Source organism: Gracilinanus agilis, chromosome 1 (assembly GCF_016433145.1).
Source record: "Gracilinanus agilis isolate LMUSP501 chromosome 1, AgileGrace, whole genome shotgun sequence".
Taxonomy (NCBI): domain Eukaryota; kingdom Metazoa; phylum Chordata; class Mammalia; order Didelphimorphia; family Didelphidae; genus Gracilinanus; species Gracilinanus agilis.
This window is the reverse complement of record NC_058130.1, coordinates 146603678-146622903: the sequence shown is the minus strand read 5'-3', so window position 1 is coordinate 146622903 and position 19226 is coordinate 146603678.

Below are 19226 nucleotides of genomic sequence, written 5' to 3'. Positions count from 1 at the left end.
GTCACTGTGAAAGATTCATAATTCCCCCAAAGGAAACAAGAAACAGACAGAAGGGGAAGCAAGAAAACTTTCCCCAACACAGGAACAATTCCATGGATCAGAAACTCCCCTTCACCATATGTTCCTGCTAGCTGCCAAAACATCTAGATTGCACAGTCAACTTTTTTTTTAGAGGCACAAGAGTTTAACAACAATTTCTTTGAAAACTGGTGTTCCTTCCAGCTCTATTCTCGGGAGATACCATCCTTTGGAGGCCCCCACAACAGGAGACTGGTACATACTGGGTGCTAAAGAGATCACATTGAATCCAGGCCTGGCTTTGGAGACATTAGCAAGACAGATTGGAAAGCAGGCTCTCCAACCAGAAGGGAATCCTCATAGTTACAGAATTATAATATTTTAGAGCTAGAAAGGGCCTCTGAGATTATCGTTCAGGTCTTTCAGTCATGCCAGACACTTTGTGACCCCATTTGGGGTTTTCTTGGGAAAGATACTAGAGTAGTTTGCCATTTCCTTCTCTAACTCATTTTACAGATGAGGAAACTGAGCCAAAAGCATTAAGGGACTTGCCTAGGGTCATATATCTAGTAAGTGTCTGAGCCCAGATTTGAACTCAGGAAGATGAGCCTTCCTGATTCCAAGTCTAGCATTCTATCCACTAAGCCATCTAGGTGCCCATCTGAGATTGCTTAAACTAATCCACTCATTTGCTGCATAACAACTTTGAGTCCCATGAGAAAGAATTGACTTGACTAAGGTCACAGAAGGAATAACAATAGCTAGCATGAGGTCATGGATCTTCTAACAGTGGGAATGTATTTTATATATACTATGTTATTCCTATATAATGGTTCTGGCTCAGAGAGAATTCCCATGTCAGGATCCTAGATTAGAGAGACTACAGTCAGTCTGTTGACTCTTATATTTCCTTCATTCTTGGTTGAGTCTTAATGAAGAACCTACTTACTACCTATGTTCACCTGTCAGATGTCTTGGGATGTCCTAGGGAGAAGCTAAATAATAAGCTCTCAAACTGGATTTACAGATCTGTCTGAAGGACCTTCAGGATCTTTAATTATCAAAAGGGTCACTGACCTACCAATTTATTGTTTATAATGCTTGCCTAATCTATAAATTGATATTCTTACCCAAAAAACAGTCTCTCAATATTTTAATCATTACATAACTTAATACTTCAGGCTTCTTTCAACTGTAAATCATCCTTCAGAACCAACCATTCACACCTTCTAGAACATATGATACTGAACTGGTCCAAATCTACTTAGCCTCAAACAAGGTGAGAGATTATAGATTCACAATCTCAGAGATCATCTCATCAGATCCTTCCTTTAATTGATAAGGAAATAAAACCCCAAGAAGAAGAGTGACTGGGGTAAAGTCATACATTTAATAAATGACAGAACTAGGACTTTTAAAAGCAAGTCTTCTATCTCCAAGTACAGTTCCCATTCCACTATGCTACAATGCCCTTGAAGATTCCTTTTTCTTGACCCACTCCACTACTGCCTGTGAAGAAATACCACCTTCTATTAACATTGGTTAATATTATACCTGAGACTACTCCAGTAGTGTTGCAAATCAGGGAACACCAGTCTCCAAAGAATTTAAAATGAGTATCACCCAAAGGGCAATGGAAAGGAACATGGTGTGCCTGAATAGCATGTGAAACATTATAAACAGAGAATTACTAAAAGGTAGCAGAAAAAAGGAAATCATCAAAGAAATACATCAGGGGGAAAAAAGAAGATAGGGAACAACTGGAGAGAATGACAGACACCCTTTTGCTCCACAAGTATAATGTGAGGAAAAAGTGAGGTGACCCCAAAAATGTTGGGTGAACCCAAGATTAGTGATGAATTTATGGAAAGGTATGGCAAAAGCCACACTGGATAGGCAGGCCCAGATGGGTTTCCATCTGCACTGTTGGAGGGAATCCCCCCCTCATTGAGTTCACAGATCTATTTGAATAAAGTTGACAAGCCCCATGTACAAAAAAGTGCTACTTAAATGTGCTGTTATTACGATAATCATGAACATGGAAGTGGCTTCCACTGAATTTTCTAGCTTGGGGGAAGAAGAATGGAGGGAGTTCACCAAAAACCATGACTCAGTCATCTGGGAAAGAGTTTAGTTAATTTGCAAAGACTAATGATGGCTGAAATAATTAAGTCCAGAAGCTGGTGAGATAGGTTAGAGAAGACACCAACTTTGAAGCAATATGAACTGGGTTGGATAGATTCAAGGAAAGACATAAGATGGGTCTTCTCTTGAGGCAATAATGATTGTGTGGTAAGTAGACCAAATTCTCTGACATAAGAGTAGGGTTCATAGCCTAAAAACCATGTTGGCTTATATGGGTAGATTAAGAGTATTTAGAATAAGATTTCCAGGCTTTTTAACATAGCCATTGTGCTCAGGGTTTTTTGTATATTGTTTTTATATCTTCCCCAGTGCCCTTACAGTGCTCTGCTCATGAAAGGCATTTAATGAATACCAACTGAATTAAATTTCTCTTGGGTAAAATTATTCTGTGATACTAACCTATAACTCTGGTTAACTAAGGAGATATAGTCTAATCTGAATCTTGGCATAGACTGGTGACAACATTGGACAGATCCAGCTGGCATCATGACCTCAACAGCGAGGGATGCCATCCAGGAAAGTTGAATGAGGCAGAGAAAAGAAAAGAATGACATTGTTGGGTTATGTTGGCATAGGATCATGTCTGGGGTCCATTTCCTTACAATAACTCTACCTAGACCAAAATCCCAAATCCCTATTCCTGCTTTAACTAGATAACCATTATCATTCCTCTCAACTCTGACATTCTATAATTTTCTAATTGAAGTAATGAATCTTATCTATCTAAACATATTTTTAGACAGACCATGCAAGTGGACAATGAGTTGGGCCTAAGATTATATATGGAGGAGAGCAAAGTAGACTGCCTTTAAGAAACTATACAGTTCTTTTAATGACCCCCAAACTTCTCCTAGAAACAAAGGACTAGCTCATTAAAACCAATATTCTTCCAGTGATGTTATATGACTGTAAGTCATATGCTGCAGTCTCAGTAGAGCTGAAGTTGAAAGTCACCCAAAGGGCAATGGAGAGGTCATGGTGGATGTGAACATCCTATGACACATTACAAAAGAGGAATTATGCAAGAGAAAAGATATAAGGGCATCTGTGATAAGTGAAAATGTATGATCAGAATGGGTTGGTCTCATGAGAGAGAGGAATTTAATAGTTGGAAAGCCTGGGTGTTCCATTGACATCTACATAATGTCATAAGTGAAATGCATGATCAGAATGGGTTAGTCACATATGAGAAGAGAGGTTTAATAGTCAGAAAGCCGTGTGTTCCATTGGCAACTACATAATATCAAGAGAACATGAAGAAGGTTGTTGGCATATTGGGAGTGCTCCCTGTAACATAGGAAATGTTTACATGCATATACATATATGTACATGTATGTGTATGTATATATACATATATATGTCAGTTAATGTGAATTGATTAAGTGTTAACTGTGGTCCAAGATCTGTGCCTTTAAGGATGCCACTGAAGAGGCCAACATGTAAATTATTATGTTCCTACAAGCTATATACAGCATATCTTGTAGACTTCTAAGAGTCAGAAGACTTGGTTTTAAGTTCTAATTCTGTTACTCACTAAATCTATGATGCTAACCAAGTCATTTTCCTTCTCTGAACCTCAGTTTCCCATCAGTTAAATGAAGGATCTGGATGAGCTGTTCTCCAAGGGCTCTTCTAGTTCTGAAACTGTGAATTGACAAGCTATCACCCTGCTAGCAGCTAAGTTTGTTTGGACTTGCCCAGTGTTATTTGTTCCAGTTTAAGATAGCATGAATAAGTAAGATAAGTAAGCAAGGTGGCATAAGTAAACTCAGAGGGATAGCTGGGGGAAGTAGGAGTGGGACCAAGAAAGGCCTGCTGTAGAAGGCAAGATTTAAACTAAGTCTTAAAGAAAACCAGAAGGTGGAAATGAGTAGGGAGAGCATCCCAGGCATGGGTTAGGAGTGGGTATGGGTAGGGGAGAAGAGGAGAACCAGTGAAAAGTCTCCAAGTCAGGAAATGTTCTGTGTAAAGAAAGCCCCCAAGAAAGCCATTTACCACTGGGTTGTAAGGATTACATTGGGGTTTTGACTAAGTAAGAGAGTTATACAATGCTGTGGTCACCAAATTCAAAATAGTATCCCTAAGCCAGAAAAAAACTGTTAACAGCTTTTATTTATAATGAGGAAGAGAAAGGGTAGAAGTATTAAATGCAGGAGGAAAAGAGGTAAGGAGTTGTCTAACTTACCCTAAGTGCTGATCCAATGAAATTCAGCTCAATCCCTGACAAAGTTCCAGTCTCCATGTGGAAGTCTGAGTCACCTACCAGCAAGCCAACACAGGATCCAAGGAAAAGAGTCTTTCCATAGAACTCACACTGAAGGGAGTGTCCCACTGAAGCACCAACAAGCAAAGAGGGTCTCCTTGCAGCCACCAAGGCAGGAATCTCTCCAAGCCAGAAGTCCTGAGGAGAAGTCTAAAGGAGAAGTCTCAAAAAGCAGTCCTCCAAAGAAGAAGTCCAAAGGAGAAGTCCCATGGAGCAGTCCTCTAAAGAAGAAGTCCAAAGGACAAGTCACAAGGACAGGAAATTTGGACTTTTTATAGTCCTTTTTCCATGTCACTTCCTGTCCCTTCCCCTCTTCATAGGAGCCAATCACAGCTTCCAAATTACCTAGCACTGCCCAGGGAGGCAGTGTCTGTGAGATCCACCTCTCCTCTTCTGAGAGTGTAATCTCTTATCAAAGGATTCACAACTTTCTGACTGATTGAGTTAAAAGGGTGGAGCTCTCTAAGTAAGTGACTTGGGAATTCTCTTACTTGGTGGCTAACAAAGTGTTAAGTAGGGGCTTCTTGATTAATTAAGTCAAAATAGACAAAGAGAATAAAGAATTCTCTTTCACAGGGTCATAGAATACATGCTGGAGAGCAAGGCTAAGGTTTTAAAGTTTATCATGAATGGGTTGTGATGTAACTCTGGAAGGAAGTGATGACAGAATTTTAGGAAAATTCAAATTTCTTGTCTTTAATTGAATAAAGTGGGAAAGAATTGTGATCTCTGGATAAGAGTTACAAGAAGTCAAATTTCAATTCAAAATCAGATTCTACTTCTAACCATGGGCTCTATTTGTATAAATGCTATGTAAATATGATCTATAATCATACTAACTTTTCTCAAAGTGGGGAGTGCTGTTTCTCCATGCCCAGATTGCAGGCCTTGATCAAACCATTTTCCTGAGGTGCCATGCCTGAAAAATTCATTACCCTGTGGCCAACCTTCTGGTAAAGAGATCCTCCAAAAACCTAGGTAGATGGTGAGCCCCAAGCAAATATCTGTGAGACTTGGACTCAAGAGACTTTCCAGTCAAGTCAGTTCTGGCATCAGTCCCTTTCTACTCTCTATGTGATTGTTGTTGAGTCATTTCAGTTGTGTGTGGCTCTTTTGACCCCATTTGGAGTTTTCTTGACAAAAATACTGGAGTGGTTTGTCATTTCCGTCTCCAGCTCATCTTATAGATGAGAAAACTGAGATAAATAGGGTTGTGACTTGTCTACCATCACACATCTAGTAAGCCTCTGAGTTGAAATTTGAACTTAGAAAAATGAATCTTCCTGATTCCAGGCCTGGCACTCTATCCATTGTGCCACCCAGCTACCTTCTACTCTCTATGCCTATCCCTTAACCACAAAGTTCTGCCTGAGGTTCTTCTTAACTCCCAACAGATCCACCGACATAGTCCTTAAGAATCCAGGGTCAACTCAGTTAATAATTTTCTTTTTGTTAACCTTTACCTTCCCTCTTAGAATCAACACTGTGTCCTGGTTTCAAGGCAGAAGAGTGATAAGGGCCAGGCAATGGAAGTGAAGTGCCTTGCCCAGAGTCACAAAGCTAGGAAGTGTCTGAGGCCACATTTGAACCCAGGACTTCCTGTCTCTAGGCCTGAATAACCTTTCTAAAATGTGGTATTCAGAACTGGGCATAATGGTCTAGCTATGATATGATCAGGGCAAAGGTCAGAGGAACTATTACTTCTATCCATATACATGAAGTAGAAATGATAGCATCAATCTACCAACAAGTTGAATTTATCTCTGCCAAAGAATGAAAGTTCCTTGAGCTTTGGGACTATCTCTTTTAGTATTCCATCCTCTGTGCCTGGCACATAGTAATCACTTAGTAAATACTTGTTGAGGGGGAGCTAGATGTCTCAGTGGATGGAGATCCAGAAATGGGAGGTCCTGAGAGTTCAAATGTGACTTCAGACACATCCTGTGTGACCCTGAGCAAGTCACTTAACCCAATTGCCTAGCTTTTACCATTCTTATGTCTTGGAACCAATACTTGATGTTGATTCTAAGACAGAAAGTAAAAATTTTTAATGTAATTTTAATTTAATTTAATAAATGAATGAATGAATAAATACTTGCTGATTGATTAATGATAAGTCTTAGTATAAGTGCCAAGTGCATAAAAGAAGGCTATGAGAAGAAGCTGGGAAGTTGATTCAGATTGGTTGAATAAAAAGGAAAATGCAAGAAGAAGGCTAAGTCCAGGACTGGGAAGTATTCAATATTTATTATTTAAACTAAGTAAATAAGATGAATTATATCATATTTATTCTATTTAAATATAAATTTGAAAATAAATAAAACTAAATTCAAACTAAATAAACATTTATTTATTAACCTGATGACTAATCCTAAAGAATCAGATATGCTTTGACCTTACAGAGGTCCTCAAGGAATACTCAAATCTTCCAGTTGAAATGGTTTTTTTTTTAATTTGTCAAACAACCTACCATGTTTAAAGGATGTAAAAGAATAAAAAAATTGACATAGTCCCTGCTCTCAAACTTACATCCAGGCTTGTTAGGAGGAAGGGGCTTATTCTGCCCCCCCAAAAAAAAAACCCTAACATAAACTAGAGAATGACTAAGTACACAGCAGGTCAAACAATGGAACCTGAGGAATTCAGAAGCAATGTCCTCAAACTGAATGGAAAGAAGGGAAGTTTACCAGGGGAAGGGGAAGGAAATAAGCTTGTATATAGAACCCACTAAACACTTTACAAATATCTCATTTGATCTTCACAACAGCACTGAGAAACAGGTGCTGTTATCCCCATTTCACAGTTGAAGAAACTGAAGCAGACAGAGGTTAAGGGATTTGCCCAGGGCCATACAGTGTCTGAGACCAGATTTAAACTCAGGTCTGACTCCGGGTCCAGAGCTGTGTCCATTATACCACCAGCTGCATATCTAACCTGAGCCTTGAAGAAAGGAAAGCTTGGTATAGAGAGGAAAGATTAGGGGATAGCGGAAAGTCCATCCCAGATATGGGAGACAATATTAGGAAAGGTTAGTAGTCCATTTTGTCGGAGAGTAATGTGAAATATAAGATGGAAAGGTAGCTTGTGATCAGATTTCAAATGCCAAGCAAGGTGTCTGTATTTTTATTCTGTAGCTGTTAGGAATGAAGGAATTCTTAGAGATCACAAATCCCTCATTTTACAGGTGGGGAAACTGAGGCTCAGCCTTCACTTTATTGTGAGAAATAAGAGGCATCCAAGAACCCTCTAACCCAGACCCCCAACTTCATAGCTTCCAAAATATACCTTTTAGACAACTGCCTATACTCCTCCTACGTACCAGGCCTGTTCTGTTTATGAATCTTCTTAAGCCGTTTCACTCAGATAAGTACTGTCTACCCAACAAGACTGGGGAGTACATCTTCCATGTCCGTTATCTCTTTGCAGCACCTGGTACATTGCTCTGCAGACAGTAGGCACTCAATAAATATTGTTAGCACTCTCTGTCTCTCTGTCTCTCTCTCTCTCTCTCTCTCTCTCTCTCTCTGTCTCTCAACACACACACACACACACACACACACACACACACACACACACACACACACACACACTGCTAAGTTGGCTGAGAATAAATAACGGATGCTGTATCTACTTAATACCTTTATGGGAAAAGGATGGGAAACACTAAGCTCAATTAGCAACCTTTCTGTCCTCCAAGGGTCACCTAGTTCTCCATAAGAAAAGCCCTCTGAATACCACAGCCCACATGTCTCCATGCCCTGTGACAAAGCCTGCCTGCTCAGGTTTGCTTTGAACTCCCTGGTTTTGAATGTCACTGTAAAATTTAATTCACACATCCCTACTTTGCTGAGGGATACAAGAAGGTACAGTGAGCCACAAATAAATGGATTCAAGCTGGATGGGCTTGGTGGGGAGGGGGAGCTACAATTAGATATGTGAGAAATAGCCAGAGATTGAATTAAAGTTGTGGGGAGACAGGCAGAGAAAGAGAGACAGACAGACAGACAGACAGACAGAGAGAGGAGGAGGAGAGTGAGGGAGATGGCAGAACTATGCCCAACATATTGTGAGGCAGTGTATGTGTGAGAGAGAGAAGAAGAGGGGAAGAGAAAAAGGAGGAACAGCTGAGAAGGAGAGGGAGGTAGAAAAGAAAGAAGAGAAAGAGTGAGCCAGGGAAGCTTGGGGTATATATGCCTGCAACTATATCTAAGGTCAGAAGAAAAAGGGGTTCCCTCTAACTTGTATTTTTGTTTGATTGGGCAAATGGAAAGTTTGCTGTCAGAGATTTTTAAAATGTATGGATGAGGGTTGCCTGGTTTGCCTGGGCATCAACATGACAAAAGCTCCCAAGATACATTTGAAAAATACTGCTTATAGAAATACCTTCAAAGTCTGGAATATGATTCTCTTGAAAAGGAGTCTATTTCCAATGGCCTGTACTGATAACCTGCTTATTTCTCTCTCACCTTTTCAAGTGTGGTATATATGTGTTTAGCCATTTTCCTATAACTTCTTTGCCCTACTGATAAAAACCCTATTCTAGCTTTGATGAAGTCTCCTTAACAAGATGTGAAACTGCCTTAACAAGGTCAAATCCTAGATGCTATGAATTCCTGCTCTAGGTTGACATACCAAAACCTCATGCATTGATCAATCAACGAGCATTTATAAAAAAGATTCCCATGTGCTAAACATCATGCTAGGCACTGGAAAAAGAAATGCAGAAACAAAATAGTCCCTTCACTCAAGGGATATTCAACATGTACAAAGATGAAGAAACAGTGAACTGGTATTTATTAAGGACCTACTATGTTCTAGGCTCTGTGATAAACACTAGAGATACAAAGACAGGGAAGACAGGTTCTGCCCTCAAATAACTCATAATATAATAACTCACAAAATGACTATGTACAAACAAGGCATAGATAGGATATATTGGGGTATTCTCAAAGGGAAGATGCTTAGATTAAGGAGAATTGGGAAAGGCTTCTTATAGGAGCTGGAACTTTATCCAAGACTTGAAACCAAAGAATCAAGGAAGCAGAGATGAAGAGGGAGAGCATCCCAATCATAGAGGGACAGTTTGGTGAAAGTGCTTGAATTTGGGGATGTGAGGAACAGCAAGTTGGGGGTATCACTGGATATCACAAAGCATGGGGAGGGGGAGAGCGGAGGAAGGTACTGTGCAAGAACACCAGAAGGTGCCAAATTCCTTGGCCAAACAGGATCTTATGTTTGATCCAAGTGGTGATATAGACCCATTGGAACTGATTGATGTGGGGCAGAGTATAACTTTAAAAAGATCAAACTGACAGAGAGTGGAAGATGAGCTGTAATGAGGAAAGAATGGAGAGGAACAAATCAACTATTAGGGCTATTATATATATAGTCTTGGTATAGGCTGAGGTGAGTCTGCACCAAGGTGGCAGCTAGAGGACAGAAGGGGGCATATAGGAGAGATGTTACAAAGGTGGAAATAACAGGACTTGGCAACTGATTAGCTGTAAGGAAAAAGAGTGAGAAGTCAAAGATAACACCTTCAATTGTAAGCCTTTGTAATGGGGACATGGTAGTGCCCTTAACAATAACAATCAAGTGGGACAGGTAGGTGGCTCAGTAGATAGAGAGCCAAGCCTAGAGTTGGGAGAGCCTGGGTTCAAATATGGCCTCAGATACTTCTTAGCTGTGTGACTGTGGGCATGTCACTTAACCCTATTTTCCAACCCCTGCCCTTCTATCTTAAAGTTACTAAGACAGAAAATAAGTGTTATAATAATAATAATAATAATAATAATAATAATAATAATAATAAGCAAGTTAACTGGAGGGAGGGGAAAGATAATTAATTCACTTTCAGACATGTTGAATTTAAGATGTATACAGGATAACCAGTCTAAGATAGTCAATGGGCAGCTGGAAATGCAAGGTTAGAGGTCAGGAGAGGGACTGGGTATAGACAAATAGATCCAAGAATCATCTGCATAGAAGTGATCGTTGAGGTCTTAGTAACTGATGACATCATCAAGTGAAATAAAAATAACATTGAGGAAGATGAGAAGAGGGCCTGGGACAGAGCTGTGGCAGATACCTAGGGTGACCTGGATTAAAATTAAGCAAAGAAGACTGAAGAGGAAGAGTCAGACACAGAGGAGAACCAGAAGAGATAGGTGTCACAAAAAACAGAGATAAGAGAGTATTAAGGAAAAGGTCATCAATGTCAAAGACTGAAAAGAGGTCAAGAAGCATGAGTGTTAAGAAAAAGTCATATCATTTCATATATTTTATATATATATATATATATATATATATATCNAGTCTAAGATAGTCAATGGGCAGCTGGAAATGCAAGGTTAGAGGTCAGGAGAGGGACTGGGTATAGACAAATAGATCCAAGAATCATCTGCATAGAAGTGATCGTTGAGGTCTTAGTAACTGATGACATCATCAAGTGAAATAAAAATAACATTGAGGAAGATGAGAAGAGGGCCTGGGACAGAGCTGTGGCAGATACCTAGGGTGACCTGGATTAAAATTAAGCAAAGAAGACTGAAGAGGAAGAGTCAGACACAGAGGAGAACCAGAAGAGATAGGTGTCACAAAAAACAGAGATAAGAGAGTATTAAGGAAAAGGTCATCAATGTCAAAGACTGAAAAGAGGTCAAGAAGCATGAGTGTTAAGAAAAAGTCATATCATTTCATATATTTTATATATATATATATATATATCATTATATAAGAGATCATTGGTAACTTTGGAGAGAGTTGTTTCAGTTGAATGATGAGGCCAAAAGCCAGATTGCAAAGAGTTAGGAGAGAGAAAAGGAAATAGAAGACATTGAGAACCTTTGGAAGGGATTGAGCCACAAAAGGGAGAAGAAATAGAGAATGATAGCTAGAAGTGATAGATGGACCAAATGAGGGTAGTTTGAAGAGGAGGAAGACATGGTCATGTTTATAAGTATTAGGGAAGCAGCCAGTAGACAGTGAGATTAAAGATTAGTGAGAAAGTGGAGATGATAGAGAGGTCAATCTACTGGAGAAGATGGGATGGAATGGGATCACTTGTTCATTATAGAAAGGTTTTCCTTGGCAAGGAGAAAGGTCACCTCTTTTCTTTAGATAAGGGTGAAAGAAGAGAAATTAATGGAAGGTATCTGAATGATATGAGGACATGAAAAGAGGGACCTCTTAGTAAATGGTCTCATTTTTTCAGCAAAATAGATTTTCACCTAGAAAGGATAGGGGAGGAAAGCCATGAGAGCTTCAAGGAGAGGTGAAAAGGTTTGGAAAAGCTACCATGTTGAGTGGAATAGGAAGTCAATTGGGCGTAAAAGGATTTCTTTGCCAGAACGAAAGTCCAGATGAAATTGTGTAGCATAAATTTGTTGTGGATCCAATCAGCATGAATTCCTGATTTCCTCCATCTTCATTCAATGGCATATGAATAGGGGCAAAGATATCAGATGGTGAGGATAACTGAAGGCTAAGGCTTGACAGAGCAAGGTTATAAAATAAACACAAAGTAATGTGGGAGGTGACACTAACAATTAGAAAAATCAAGAAAGAAGCTTTTAAGAAGCCTTGATCTGAGTATTGAAGGGAGCTGGATATTCCAAGAAGTAGAGGTAATCAAGACAAACCTTCTAAGCATGAGAGACAGCCTGTGCCAAGGCAGATAAGTAAGAAAAAGAATGTCTCATATAAGATACATCAAGTAGTCAGAGAACATGGGAGAAGTAATTTTTAACTGGTCTGGAAAGAGGATGGATCCAGACTGTGACATACTTTAAATAGTGGACAGAGAAGGGAGTTTGTATTTTATCCTAGAGGCAATAAGGCTACCAAAGGTTGTTAAACACAAAGGGACATTGTCAAACCTGTCTTGAAGATTATTAATTTGGTACCACATGAAGGATAGATTGGAAAGAAGCTTGATGCTGGGTGGCCAATTAAGAGGTGATTGCAATAGCTAGGCTCAGAGGTGATGAAGGCCTGAATTAATGGAATTGTATGAATAGAGTAGTGTGAATGGAGGGGAGACAGATGGGACAAATGTGAGAAATGTTGTAGAGATAGAACTATGAGACTTAGAAACTGAATGGATACAGGAGTCAGGAATGAGGGAGAATAAGAAATGAAGGATGACTTATAACTCAAGAAACTGAGCAACTGGAAGAATGGTGGGAATACAGAAATTAGAAGAAGTAGGCTTAATCAGAAAAATAATGAGTTCAGTTAAGGATATATTGATTTTACAATGTCTACGGGATGTCCTGTTTGAGATATTCAGGAGGAAATTAAGAGATACAGACCTGGAACTCAAGAAAGATGAATGCTGAATATATTGATTTGGAATTATTCTGCAAAAAAGATACTTGAATCAAGGAAACTGATGAGACCACCAAGAGAGAAAAATATAGGGATAAAAGAAGGCAATAGTAATAACAAGGCAATCCAGGAACAGGGCTCTAGAGAACATAATGTATAGGGAATACCTGAACACATCAAAAATCAAAGCCAAATTGCAGCAAGAGATAGCCACAGCGTAGAAAAACAAACCTGGAACTTACTATTCAAGGAATTATATGGACTATGCATACCTGGGGAAGAAATTCAACTCCTCAGCAATCCTGTGTGCATTCGCTTTCTAAAAGAGACCTTAATTCCAGATCAATGCTACAAATTAATAAGACTATATTAAGTCTCTTGGGAAAGTGAAGCTCCCCAGAGAAGGAAAGATAAATGTCTTAACTGTTAAGTCCTTTACATTTTTGGTTGGGTTAAATAAAGCCTGTCCTATATTCAATATCTTGTTAGCCTGAATGCTTATATAGGATTTAAGATCTCTTTCTCTTTTGATGTAGAAACCTAGACACAAGTCAAATTCTGATGTTCCCAAGGAAAACTCAAAATAAGGACAAAACAAGCTAAATTCTGATGTCCTCAGGTGAAACCTTGTTTGAGAACACAAGCCAAAGAATATGATTCTTGAAAAGTACCTGAGACTGAATGTAATCGAAATAAACCCAGAACCTTAGTTCTGGGCCACAGATTATATTTGAAAAGAAGGCACTTTAGTGTTACTCTCTCAAACAAAATCCAAATTAGCCTAGAGTGCAATCAAGTCTCATTAACAATGAATTTGACTAAACTCCTTTGGTAAACTCCAGAGGTTCTCTTACAAACAGTGATCCATGAGCCATCCTTATGTTCCCAAGAGTACAGGGATAAGACTCAGCATCTGAATGAGCAGGTCAGGGGTGAGAAACAATGAATAAGTCACACACCTAGGAAGGCAACCTCTGCAAAATGTGAACAAGAAGATTTCTGGGAACATTCCAGCTAGGAAGCCCAACAATGTCTTTGAACACTCGATTTTTTCAAATGAGTAAAGGCCAACAGACCAACAGTAGAGATCCCCAGCATCCAGATATGACTGCAGCTGGTTCTTCTAGATTTCTGCTTTTTTCAGAGAGGGAAAAGCATTATGTCAAATGAGAAACAGTCCCAGCTCCTTCTCACTCTCCACCTTACAGCAGTACACTAGTGATCTTTTTATCCTGGTGTGTTTGACAGACTCGTCTTCCATATTTTCTTGCATGATGGTCACAGCAGGGAGTTTTTGCCTAGCACACACACACACACACACACACACACACAGAATTGTGTTTGCTATCTTTCAAATAAATGCCTAAGGGCCTGTATGGAAGAGGGAAGGGAGTCATGTCAGACATTCATTAATGGCAGCCAAGTACAAAGCTAACAGCCCCGAATGAGGTGCTTTCAGGCCAGCTGGAATCAAGTCATTTGAAGAAGTCCTACTCCTCACTGAACCAGACCTCATGATCTAATTGTTTTTCTTTAACTCATTCAGAGCTTGTCACTTTGGAAGAACGTTGAAACAAGCAATTCTTTTGCAAGTATTAAAGGGAAGCACATTCTCCAGCAGCTAAATGAATGGTGCAGCCTCCCTGAGCTCTGGGAATGGACAGAAGCTTTACCGACAATAGCAAATGTGCCACGGAGCTTGGAATTGAAATTCAAACAAATGATGTTAGCAGCAAACAAGGGAAAGTAATTGAAAAAGATAAAGAATGTTCTATAACCTTAAAAAGTTGCCCAGGGCCCCAGATGCATTTTTCATGGGGAAGCCCCTGTGTTAATGAAGAGAACAGACAATTTTCTCTCATTTCCAACTTGTAATTAGCATGTTTTATACTAGTCATGGGGATCGGTGCTGCTAATTACGGCCATCGTCATTAACCAACCCTGGTGTTTCCCTTGCCAAGAATAGGAGTCTTGGACTTCCGTAATTTTTAGGTCCCCCAGTGTCATGGGAGATAGAATCTTAAAGCTATAAAAGACCTTAGAACAAAGAATGTCAGAGCTGGAAGAGACTTCAGAGAATGCATAAGAGAACCCTCTCGTTTTGCAGAGGAGACTAAAAGCTCAGAGAAGTTAGGTGATTTCCCCAAGATCACACTGTAAGTTGTGACAGATCAAGGACTAGAATTTTACTTCAGCTCCTAATCCAGTGCCGTTTTATTGACCACTTACTGGGAGATCAGGGATCACCTCTGTCTTTCCATGTGGCCACAAGACTAGTCACATAATTGTAGAAAAACAGATTGACTGATGGGTATCAATTAAAGGGAAGGGAAAATAAGTTTCCTTCTTCTACAGTCTCAAGAGGGCTAGTCACATACCCATCAAGAGCTATAGTTTGTCTTGCCAAGTAAGCAGATGCCCCTTAAAAACTTACTGAACCAATTTCCTTCCACTTAGTAGACAAGAATAGGAGAGGGATGTGGAATCATTCTAAGACCTTTGGGGACAAGAGCTCTATGACTGCTGGCCAGTCTTTTTGGTGCAATAATGGCCCCACCATGGTAGGTGTTCAAGCAGAAATGGATGACTATCAACAAGGATATTAAAGGGGGGATACAGCCTTTTAATAGAGATTGGACTGGATGATCTTAGAGCTTCTTTCCAGTTCTGTAATTCTAATATGCAAACTGAATTACAGAAACACAAAATGTTAGCAATGGAAGTGACATCATCATCACTATCATAGCACTTTAAGGTTTACAAATTACTTTATAAATATTATTTCATCTTATCTTCACAACAATCCTGAAAAATAGGTACCATTATTAAACCCATTTTACAAGTGAGAAAACTGAGGCAGACAGAGGTTAATTGACTTGCCCAGGATCACAGAATTGGTAAATGTCTAAAGTAGTATTTGAATGTAAGTCTTCCTGATTCTAGGTCTGATGCCCTATCCACTGGGCCACTATCCTAGATAACATTAGAGAGACCATCTAGTATAGGACTACTAATTTTTGGATCTATGATCTAAGGCCCATAGATAGATTTCAAGACAGGAAAAAATTACATCTTTATTTTTACTAACCTTTCATTTCACTCATACCCTTAGGCAATTTATTTTATGCATTTAAAAACATCATTCTAAGAAAGAATCTATAGACTTCACCAGAATACCAATGGAGGTATCCATGAAATAAAAATGATTAAGAACCCTGATCCAATTGAATATCTTCATATAATAGAGGAGGAAAATGAATCCCAGAGAAGAGAAGTGAATGAAGGTCATTCAGTTAACTAGGGGCAGAGCCAGTACTAGAAACCCAGGAGTCCTGAGTCCCAGTCATCATTCTTTCCAATCTATCATTTAATAACAAATCAATAGAGGGCAAGGGAAGGAGAGGGTAGAGGAGATGTACTGTAATTGAGAGTATAATTGATGCACTGAGGTGGAAGGGGAGAGAAGAAAAGGGGGAGAAAGAATCAGTATCCTAGTAATGCGGAGAGCCTTCTACGATGTCTTCCGGAAAGATTTTTCTTTTGCAGAGGCGAAGAAAATGTTCTAGGGAGAGACTGAGTAGAGATTTTACCCGTGGAGGTTGTTGACAGAAGGAAAGTTTCCATATATACCAATATGTTTATAGCAGCACTTTTTGTGGTAATAGAGAATTGAAAAAAAAGTAAATGGCTATCAACCAATGAATGACTAAACAAGGGTTGTACATGAATATAATGGATTACTACCTCACTGGAAGAAACGATGAACATGAGAACAACAGAGAAACAAGGACTTACGTGAACTGATGCAAAATGAAGCAGAGCCAGGAAAACAACATCCAGAATGAGGACAACAAAGTACATGGAAAGAACAACCCCACCCCAAAAGCTCATTACAACTCAACAATCCATCAAAACTGAATGTTGTGAAATTATAAAGAACAAACAGCCCCAACGAGATGTGAAAATATGCCTCCCCCGACTCCTTTGCTTATCACTTCCAATTGTGAAATATTTCATAGAGTGTCAGCCTTTTCCAGTGAGTTGTTTAGTCTCACTGATTTTTTGCCCTCGTTCCTTTTTTATGCCTTTTTATAAGGCTCTCTGAAAGAGGGAGAAGGGGAACTCAGTATATTCATATTTTTAATCAGTTTTTAAAAGAATAGGAGCATTTAAGGCATGTCCAGATATAAGAGGCAATCCCTAACTCCATCTCATGAGACACCAGTCCCCAAATCCATCTTATGAGAATCAACCCAACAGTTTTTGTCCCCTATTCTCCAGTACCTACCTTCAGGGACTCCTGTACAAAGAGACTAACTACCATTAGATTAGGGTTGATTCCACATTTTCTAAAGAGTCGATGAAATAAAGTGGGACAAGCCCTAGATTTGAACTCATGAGACCTTGGACTGAAACTCAACCTTGCTGTTAATTCACTATGGAGTCACTGTCAATAACTTTTGCTTGGAGGGGCAGGTAGGTGGCTCAGTGGAGAGAGAGCCAGGCCTGGAAACAGGAGGTCCTGGCTTCAAATCTAGCCTCAGACTCTTCCCAGCTGTGTGAACCTGGGCAAATCACTTAAGCTCCATTGCCTGACCTTTATAGCTCTTCTGCCTTGAAACCAATACCTAGTATCAATCCTAAAATAGAAGATAAGAGTTGGGAAAAAAATAACTTTTACTCTGCAAACTTTAAAGCACTATCAATGTCAGCACTAGTGTTTATTATTGCTGCTACTACTATCTACTTGAATTATAAATAAAACACTTTGTAAACTGTAAATCGATATAGAAATGATCTATTATTATCAAAAGATTTGCCTTGTCTATGTTCAGAACCAGTCAGGCAACCAAGTTTAGAAAGAAGAGAATCAACATCTGGGTGACTTGTGACCAGTGAGTGAAGGGAATGGAAACATCTGGCTCACACGTGTCAAACATATCTTCAGTTCACAGCTATCCCTAAAGCCGGTTAGTGAGAAGAGCAAGACTTTGCCCAAGTAGCAGAAAACTGCCCGAGGGATTGAGTTTTTTAGCTGCTAGAGGAAACAGCAACAATAACTGTGTGACTACCCCTGACCTCTATGACTGATCATGGCACCAACCTGTAAAGAAATGGTTTTTCATATAATTACATAATTTCCATTAGAGAGGACCCTATTGACCATCTGGTCCAATCAATATTTGAAAAAGGGTCAGCTTTCTACAACATATCCAATAAGCCCTCACCTCAATGTCTGCCACATAGTAGGCACTTAATAAATATTTGTTGAGTTTTCTTGGAGATATCCACAAAGAGGGAATCTACAATGCCCTGAAGCAGCCAGTCCATAGCTATAACTGCCAGGCAATCTTTCCTTTCATTAAACCGAAATAGGTCTCTTTACAACTCCCATGAATTGTTCCTAGCTCCTTCCAAACTGAAGCCAGGGAGAACAAATCAAGGTGAGAATAGCTAGGTGGTACAGTAGAAAGGACAATGGACATGAAATCAGGAAAACATGAGTTCAAATTTGGCCTCAAATACTGTGTGACCTTGGGCAAATCACTTATCTCTGTTGGTTTTAGTTTACTCATTTGTAAAAATGAAAGTAGTTATAGTACCTACCTCCCAGAGTTGTGAGGATCAAATGAATTATTGTAAAGTGCTTAGCATAGTTCCTGGTACATAGTAGGTGCAATATAAATGTTATTAGTAGTACATATTGCTATTATTATCTTCTGTGTACCAATCCTTCAAATACTTCAAGTCAGCTATCATGCCTTCTCTCAACACCCTCTAGTCTTCTCTTCTCCTGGATAAGCAACCTCAAATTTTTAAATAATCCTCATATGGCATATGAACTTGAAGTCCTGGTTAGCTTCCTTTGGACTTCTCTCTTTCTCAATATCCTTCTTAAAATATGGCACCTAAACTTAGACATGCTGTATCAGATATGGACTGATTAAGGCATAATATATTAGGATCAACTCCTTGTTCCTGGAAACTGTATCTCAATGCAGCCTAAGATCAATTTAGCTTTCTTGACTAGAGGAAGCTAGGTGGTGCAGTGGATAAAATGCAGACTTGGAATCAGAAAGATCTCAGTTTGAATCCTACCTTTCATACTTATCAGCTGTGGGTCACTGGACAAGTCACCAAAAAAAACTCTCTTGGCCTCAGTTTCCCCATATGTAAAATGAGGTGAAGGAAGTGATGAATCAGAGATAACATTGAAAATGTGAAAACCTCTGAGATTACCAGAATGGTGGTACCCTCAATGGCAACAGGGAAATTTGGAAGATGGATAAGTTTGGGCAGAAAGATCATACAGAGATATCTGTGACCCAGATCACAATCATGCCTTTTTGTCTTTTGTGATTAACTGTCCTATCCAAAAGGAAAGGGGTTCAGGCAGAATCCTTATATTTCACCAATCCCAAAAAGGAGAACTTCCCCTGAGAAGGGCAAAAATTTCCCCATGATACTTGTG